The following is a 9,521-nucleotide window of genomic DNA, read 5'->3' as shown; positions in this document are numbered from 1 at the left end:
AGCCTGCAGGTTTGATATGTGCTGAGAAAAGGACAGTGTACCATCTAGCCATACTCCCAAGTACTTCAATGAGGTGACTACTTCAAGCTCTAAACCCTCAGAGGTAGTAATAACACCTGTGGGAAGAGGGGCATTCTTCTTACCAAACCACATGACCTTTGTTTTGGAGGTGTTCAGAACAAGGTTAAGGGTAGAGAAAGATGTTTGGACACTAAGAAACCTTTGTTGTAGAGCGTTTAACACAAAATCCAGGGAGGGGCCAGCTGAGTATAATACTGTATCATCTGCATATAAATGGATGAGAGAGCTTCCTACTGCCTGAGCTATGTTGTTGATGTAAATTGAGAAGAGCGTGGGGCCTAGGATCGAGCCTTAGAGTACTCCCTTGGTGACAGGCAGTGGCTGAGACAGCAGATGTTCTGACTTTATACACTACACTCTTTGAGAGAGGTAGTTAGCAAACCAGCCCAAAGACCCCTCAGAGACACCAATACTCCTTAGCCGGCCCACAAGAATGGAATGGTCTACTGTATCAAAAGCTTTGGCCAAGTCAATAAAAATAGCAGCACAATATTGCTTAGAATCAAGTGCAATGGTGACATCATTGAGGACCTTTTAAGGTTGCAGTGACACATCTATAACCTGAGCTGAAACCAGATTGCATACCCGAGAGAATACTATAGACATCAAAAGAAAGCCAGTCAGTTGATTATTGACAAGTTTTTCCAACACTTTTGATAAACAGGGCAAAATAGAAATAGGCCTATAACAGTTAGGATCAGCTTGATCTCCCCCTTTAAATAAAGGACAAACCGTGGCTGCCTTCCAAGCATTGGGAACCTCACCAGAAAGGAGAAACAGGTAAAAAAAGTTTGGAGATAGGCTTGGCGATGATAGGGGCAGAAACCTTAAAGAAGAAAGAGTCTAAACCATCTGACCCAGATGTTTTTTCGGGGTCAAGTTTAAGGAGCTCCTTTAGCACCTCGGACTCAGTGACTGCCTGCAGGGAGAAACTTTGTAGCTGTGCAGGGGAAAAAGAGGGAGAATCATCAGTGATAGTCCCATTAGAAGGGGTGGGAGATGAGGAAACATTGGACGGGCAAGGAGGCATGGCTGAGTCAAATAGGAATCCTGACTTATTGAAGTGGTGATTGAAGAGCTCAGCTATGTGCTTCTTGTCAGTAACAACCACATCATCAACATTAAGGGACATGGCCAGCTGTGAGGAGGAGAGTTTATTCTCCAGATCTTTAACCGGTTTCCAGAACTTCTTGGGGTTAGACCCACAGAGAGAGAACTGCTCTGCTCTTCCGGATAGCCTGAGTGCACTTATTTCTCATTTGCCGGAACGATAGCCAGCCAGCCTGACTATGCGTGTGCCGAGCATTTCGCCAAATGCAATTCTTGAGGTGGAGTAACTCTGTAAGATCACGGTCGAACCAGGAGCTGAACCTGTTTTTATTCTCATTTTCTTTATGGGGGCGTGTTTGTTAACAATACCACAGAAAATATAAAAAAAGAAGGTCCAAGCGTCTTCGACAGAGGGGATCAAGATGATTCTATACCATTTCACAGAGGCCAGCTCATGAAGGAAGGCTTGCTCATTAAAGTTTTTTAGCAAGCGTCTATGACATATCAGGAAATGTAATTTCAATAAGCAGCCATTACAGACACAGGCTGTAAAACAGTGATCGCTAAGGTCATTACAGAAAACACCAGACTGATATCTATTAGGATTATTTGTGAGGATAACATCGAGGAGAGTAGCCTTTTCTGGGTGTTTGGAGTCATACTTTGTGGGATTGGTAATAATCTGAGAAAGATTTAGGAAGTCCCATTGCTTTAGGATTTGGTCAGGTGGTTTAATAAGCATGTCCCAGTTTAGGTCTTACCTAACAGGACAAATTCAGGCTTAGTGTAAGGGGCCAGGTGAGAGCTTAGGGCAGGTAGGGTACAGGCCGGTGCTGATGGAGGACGATAGCACCCAGCAACAGTCAACAAAGAGCTATTTGAAAGTTTAAAACCAGCAAATCAAATTGTTTGGAGACAGACTTGGTGGAGACAACTGAGCACTGAAGGTGATCCTTGGTAAAGATTACCACTCCCCCACCTTTGGAAGATCTGTCTTGACGAAAAAGGATATAACCAGAAAGTTTGACATCAGTATTCAAAACGCTCTTCCTTAACCGCATTTTAGTAATGACCAACACATCTGGATTGGAGCTGTGAACCCACACTTTCAATTGATCCATTTTGGTAATAAGCTTCTAGTGTTAACGTGCAGAAAACCCAGGCTTTTACGAGAGCAGAAATCAGTGAAGCAGATATCAGAGCACAAGTCAGAATTGGGGCTTACAACAGTAGATGGGCCAGGGTGTACATGCACATCAACAGTAATACAATCAAGGCACGGCATAGTACAGGGAGAGCTCTGCAGTGCTGATTTATGACATCTGAATGTGCATCAGATGGCAACAATATCATATTGTACAGCAATTTCATCAGGTAACAAGAATCCAAAGCCGGCGAGCTGTGGTTAGAATAGGATGGGAGGCCAAAAGTCAGTGTAACCAATAGTGAGTCAGAGTCCCGAGTGTGGGAACAAACATAGTCTGTCCCACGGTTGGGTAAAGAAAGTTTGTAGTCAGCAAAGTATGCAGGAGTCATGAGGCAAATAGCAAAATGCACAAGAAAAAAATAAAATATATAACGACTTGGGGCTAGCCATTGTAAGTTCAGAGTCACTCGCCCCAACAGTATGTGTGTGCTGGAGGTGAACGAAAGCTCGGGAGAGAGGGGGGAGTGTGGTGGGGGTACCTGTACCAGACAGGGGGAGACAGGCCAGGGCAGATGGTGAACAGATAGCCAGGTGGAATCCAAGAAGCAGTGCAGCAGGCAACGGGAGTAGGTGTCACACCCACAAGGGAGAAGCTTTTATTTCTGGAGGCAGATTTCTTGTAGAAAATGCCAGTGAATGGTCTTTGAACAGCAGGAGGGGGCTTCAGAGGATGCTTCAAAGGCTCCTGACACTTGTTGGGCTCCAAGGCCTTGACACGTTTTACTTCACACCTTGGTGCTAATTGAATTTGTATCTGGTCTGTCCTTGCAAGCCTGGGAGCCTTAACTCAGCATTCAGTCCCCATAAAGTAAAATATATAAAACAATCTAAATAATAATAATACATCTTTGTAATGTACTTTATTTTTCTTCTTTGCTTTCAAAATAGCATCAGACCAAACACTACACACTCAGTTCCAGGTTGGATGGTGTCCTCAGGTCTCTGCTTATATGAACTGTAACTCAGTAAAATCTTTGAAAATGTTGCATATTGCGTTTATTTTTGTTCAGTATATATATGAATAACAACATAATATATTTATCTATAGATAGAGTATTTTTCCCGTAGCCCTTTCCTGCATTCAAATCGCCCTCTAGTGGCCTCATGGGTGTTATGCTTTTGATATTTTTCATAATTAATCAACATGATTTAAAAATAAAAAAATCTGAAAATCCGGTGTTTCTATGTCAAAATTGTGTTGTATTTTAGTCTTCTGAGATGTATATAGTGTAATATTGGGATGCAAACTCATTGAATGCATTTAAACTATATCTGACATGGTACAGAGGTGTCTTCTTTTTGTTAAGACCATAATCATGTGTGTGAGGTGTATACTTTTGTTTCAAAGTAGATTTGTTTAAGACTACCAAGAAACACAGAATCATATCATTTGTTTTGGTACTGCCCATATGAAGCTTATTTTTGGTCACAGGTCTAGGAATGATTGAAGAATTGCAACATTTACCTGGAGCTAACTCTGCAGATAGCACTACTGGGTGATTTGAAAAGTCATATTCAATCGATCAATAATATAATAATACTTTTAGCAAAACATTTTATCTTTAATTGACAATCTGTAGAAACTATGGGAATAGAAAGGTTCAGAATTGTTGTAAAACATCGCAGCACAGTTGAAAATATATGGCAAGTAGAAATCCAATATGGATGGTGTTAAGAGAGAGATGGGAGGGGTTGAGGGGAGCTGAAGGGTGGGACTAATAACAACAAGATAACTAATGTAAAATATACTGTGTCCGTAAAATACATATACAGTAGGTTCAGAACTTTTGTGAAACAGCACAGTTGAAAAATATATGGCAAATAGAAACTGGATTGTCTTCAGAAATAGATGGGAGGGATTGAGGGTAGCTGAAGGATAGAAGTAAAAGAAAACAAAGGATAACTATTGTTAAATAGATTGTGTCCGTAAAATTGACAGTGCATGTCAGGGCAAAAACCAAGCCATGAGGTCAAAGGAATTGTCCGTAGAGCTCCGAGACAAGATTGTGTCGAGGCACAGATCTGGGGAAGGGTACCAAAAATGTCTGCAGCATTGAAGGTTCCCAAGATCACAGTGGCCTCCATAATTCTTAAATGGAAGAAGTTTGGAACCACCAAGGTTCTTCCTAGAGCTGGCCGCCAAGCCAATCTGAGCAATTGGGGGAGAAGGGCCTTGGTCAGGGAGGTGACCAAGAAACTGATGGTCACTCTGACAGAGCTCCAGAGTTCCTTTGTGGAGATGGAAAACCTTCCAGAAGGACAACCATCTCTGCAGCACTCCACCAATCAGGCCTTTATGGTAGAGTGGCCAGACGGAAGCCACTCCTCAGTAAAAGGCACATGACACCACGCTTGGAGTTTTCCAAAAAGCACCTAAAGGACTCTGACCATGAGAAACAAAATTCTCTGGTCTGATGAAACCAAGATTGAACTCTTTGGCCTGAATGCCAAGCGTCACGCCTGGAGGAAACCTGGCACCATCCCTACGTTGAAGCATGGTGTTGGCAGCATCATGCTGTGGGGATGTTTTTCAGCGGCAGGGACTGGGAGACTAATCAGGATCAAGGGAAAGATGAACGGAGCATAGTACAGAGAGATCATTGATGAAAACCTGCTCCAAAGTGCTCAGGACCTCAGACTGGGGCGAAGGTTCACCTTCCAACAGGACAACGACCCTAAGCACACAGCCAAGACAAAGCAGGAGTGGCTTCGGGACAAATCTCTGAATGTCCTTGAGTGGCCCAGCTAGAGCCAGGACTTGCACCCGATCGAACATCTCTGGAGAGACCTGGAAATAGCTCTGCAGCGACGTTCCCCATTCAACCTGACAGAACTTCAGAGGATCTGCAGAGAAGAATGGGAGAAACTCCCCAAATACAGGTGTGCCAAGCATCATACACAATAATACTCTATGCTGTAATTGCTGCCAAAGGGGCTTCAACAAAGTACTGAGTAAAGGGTCTGAATACTTATGTAAATGTCATATTTCAGTTTTTTGATTGTAATAAATTTGCAAACAATTCTAAACCTGTTTTTGCATTGTCATTATGGGGTATTATGTGTAGATTGATGAGGGGAAAAAACTATATAATCCATTGTAGAATAAGGCTGTAACATAACAAAATGTGGGAAAAGTCAAAGGGTCTGAATACTTTTCGAAGGCACTGTAAGCTGGAAGTAGAAGCCTAAGTGTTGTTGTTCATTTGTTTACTTCAATTAGGGGAGGGGGGGTAGAGTTAGTGGAAAATAATAGAGGAAAAAATATTGTAAAAATATGTGTATATATGCATGTATATTTGAGTGTGTGTGTGTGTATGTGTGTATATATATTTTAAAAAACATGTTTTTAAATGTAACCTTTATTTAACTAGGCAAGTCAGTTGAGAACAAATTCTTGTTTACCATTACAGCCTACCGGAGAACAGTGGGTTAACTGCCTTGTTCAGGAGCAGAACCACAGATGTGTACCTTGTCAGCTCGGGAATTTGATCCAGCAACCTTTTGGTTACTGGCCCAACGCTCTAACCACTAGGCTACCTGCCGCCCCAACTCATATGTGTATGAGTGTATATACAGTACTAGTCAAAAGTTTGGACACACCTACTCATTCCAGGGTTTTTCTATATTTTTACTATTTTCTGACATTGTAGAATAATAGTGAAGACATCAAAACTATGAAATAACACATATGGAATCATGTAGTAAACAAAAAAGTGTTAAACAAATCAAAATATATTTTATATTTGAGAATCTTCAAAGTAGCTGCCCTTTGCCTTGATGACAGCTTTGCACACTCTTGGCATTCTCTCAGTGCATTTCAAATAACAGGTGTGCCTTGTTAAAAGTTAATTTGTGGAATGTCTTTCCTTCTTAATGGGTTTGAGCCAATCAGTTGTGTTGTGACAAGGTAGGGGTGGTACACAGAAGATAGCCCTATTTGGTAAAAGACCAAGTCCATATTATGGCAAGAACAGCTCAAATAAGCAAAGAGAAATGACAGTCCATCATTACTTTAAGACATGAAAATCAGTCAGTCTTGAACATTTCAAGAACTTTGAAAGTTTATTCACTTGCAAAAATCATCAAGTGCTATGATGAAACCACCTCAGAGTTACCTCTGCTGCAGAGAATAAGTTCATTAGAGTTACCACCCTCAGATTGCAGCCCAAATAAATGCTTGACAGAGTTCAAGTAACAGACACATCTCAACATCAACTGTTCACTGTGTGAATCAGGCCTTCATGGTTGAATTGTTGCAAAGAAACCACTACTAAAAGACACCAATAATAAGAAGAGACTTGCTTGGGCCAAGAAACACTCACAATGGACATTAGACCATTGGAGATCTGTCCTTATGTCTGATGAGTCCAAATTTGAGATTTTTGGTTCTAACCGCCATATCTTTGTGAGACGCAGAGTAGTTGAACGGATGATCTCTGCATCTGTGGTTCCCACCGTGAAGCATGGAGGAGGAGGAGTGATAGTGTGGGGATGCTTTGTTGGTGACATTGTCCGTGATTTATTTAGAATTCAAGACACTCTTTACCAGCATGGCTACCACAGCATTCTGCAGTGATAGGCCATCCCACCTGGTTTACGCTTAGTGGGACTATCATTTGTTTTCAACAGATCAATGACCCAAAACAGACCTCCAGGCTGTGTAAGGGCTATTTAACCATGGAGAGTGATGGAGTGCTGCATCAGATGACCTGGCCTCCACAATCACCTGACCTCAACCCAATTGAGATGGTTTGGGATAAGTTGGACCGCAGAGTGAAGGAAATGCAGTCAACAAGTGCTCAGCATATGTGGGAACTCCTTCAAGACTGTTGGAAAAGCATTCCTCATGAAGCTGGTTGAGAGAATGCCAAGAGTGTGCAAAGCTGTCATCAAGGAAAAGGGTGGCTACTTTGAAGAATCTAAAATAAAAAATATATTTGGATTTGTTTAACACTTTTTTGGTTACTACATGATTCCATATGGGTTATTTCATAGTTTTGATGTCTTCACTATTATTTTACAATGTAGAAAATAGTAAAAATAAAGAGAAACCCTTGAATGAGTCAGTGTGTCCAAACTTTTGACTGGTACTGTAAATATTTCAAAAAATCTATCTGCAATATTAATTAAAGCTGATATACCCCATACATTTTTTAAAATAATTAAATAAACACTCTGTGACCCTGATTTAGCCCAGTGCAGTAAAAGGTTAAATGCATGTATTATAGTTTATGACAGTTTTGTATGCTAACATATTCTGTATACAGTACATTACAAAATTTATCCAAAAAGGCTTTGGAAAACCCTTTTCTGCAAACATCTAGGCCTAACTAAATGATCCTATTCCCATTTTCAGGTTCAATAAGCAGTGTTTGTGACTTTGTATTTATGTCTGTTTTTACACTTTCTTTCCATTGATGCAAAGTACATACCGTATGTCCCAGACGGATCACTTCATCAAGCATGTTTTGATAGGTTTATAGGGTACACTGTTGAGGGGTCCAATTACCAGGCCCTATGTTAAAATGTAGCCTTAAATGTCTTAAGAGTAGGCTAAGTGTGTGTGATGGTGTGGGAAGGATCTGACTTGATGTGTTAGTCAGAGGAGAGACACAGTATTATCATGGCTGTCACCCTTCTCCTATTTAAGCACAGAGGCTAAAGACCTTAAGCTCTTTCTCAGCCAGGGTACTACAGGCCACAATCTGAACCTTTTTCTTGCTCCCTCACTGGGTGGGCGCTAGTTATAGCCGTTTCGCAGCCAGCAAAGAGTTTTCCGTAGCAATATACAATGCATGTGGAAGGTATTCAGACCATTTGACTTTTTCCACATTTTGTTACGTTACAGCCTTATTCTAAAATTGATTAAATATATTTTTTTCCCCTTCATCAGGTAGCCTAGTGGTTAGCCTAGTGGCTCAAATCCCTGAGCTGACAAGGTATAAATCTGTCGTTCTGCCCCTGAACAAGGCAGTTAACCCACTGTTCCCCCCGTAGGCCGTCATTGTAAATAAGAATGTGTTCTTATCTAACTTGCCTAGTTAAATAAAAGTTAAATATATTTTTTTATAAACAATAACCTTTTGTAATTTTTGCAAATGTATAAAATGCTATGAGACTTGAAATTGAGCTCAGGTACATCCTGTTTCTATTGATCATCCTTGAGAGCACACAGCCAAAACAACACAGGAGTGGCTACGGGACAAGTCTCTGAATGTCCTTGATTGGCCCAGCCAGAGCCCGGACTTGAACCCGATTGAACATCTCTGGAGAGACCTGAAAATAGCTGTGGAGAGACGCTCTCAATCCAACCTGACAGAGCTCGAGAGGATCTGCAGAGAATGGGAGAAACTCTCCAAATACAGGTGTGCCAAGCTTGTAGCATCATACCCAAGAAGGCTCGAGGCTGTAATCGCTGCCAAAGGTGCTTCAACAAAGCTCTGAGTTATACATTTTTTATGCATTTGCAAAAATGTATAAAAACTGTTTTTGCTTTGTCATTATGGGGTATTGTGTGTAGATTGATTAAGGAACTTAAAAAAAAAATCCATTTTAGAATAAGGCTGTAACGTAATAAAATGTGGAAAAAGTTAAGGGGTCTGAATACTTTCCGAATGCACTGTACAACTGTCTTACATACTGAGACTCAATGCTCACATGCAGTTATTTCCCTGATGTTATCACAATCATTATTTTTCCAGCCTCTTGTAAACACTGCGAAGCTGTTAATTACTATGCCAGTAATTAATAAGGATCTAATTTAAAAAGTTCCCTTTTTGCAAACACAGCTGTTCTGTGTGAGTGGCACTTTTGACATGATTGTTGGATATTTTAAGTTGACTTAAAAATGTCCCTGACCGCTTATAAATAAAACACGTCAGTGACCCCCCTCTCCATCTGTAAGCACCTGTTCAGGCTAATCATGGTGAAACCACCAAGTGAGACTGAAAAGTCTATAACCATTTACATGCAAATAAAGTAAAAAACTAAACAAAGTGTCTAGCGTCGTCCCAGACAACTTTCCACTCTGCCTCAGAGAGAGGAACTGTGTACACTGGCCATTTTGACACTTGGCAGGTGGGCCAGAGACTGGCTACGGTGGTGGGCTTAACATTTAAAGGCGGTCAGATGTCTGACAGCCCCTCCAGAGCCAAACTGCTGCCCCTCACGGCCTCTCACAGCC

Source organism: Salvelinus namaycush, chromosome 11 (assembly GCF_016432855.1).
Source record: "Salvelinus namaycush isolate Seneca chromosome 11, SaNama_1.0, whole genome shotgun sequence".
NCBI lineage: Eukaryota > Metazoa > Chordata > Actinopteri > Salmoniformes > Salmonidae > Salvelinus > Salvelinus namaycush.
Note: the sequence above shows the minus strand (reverse complement) of the source record.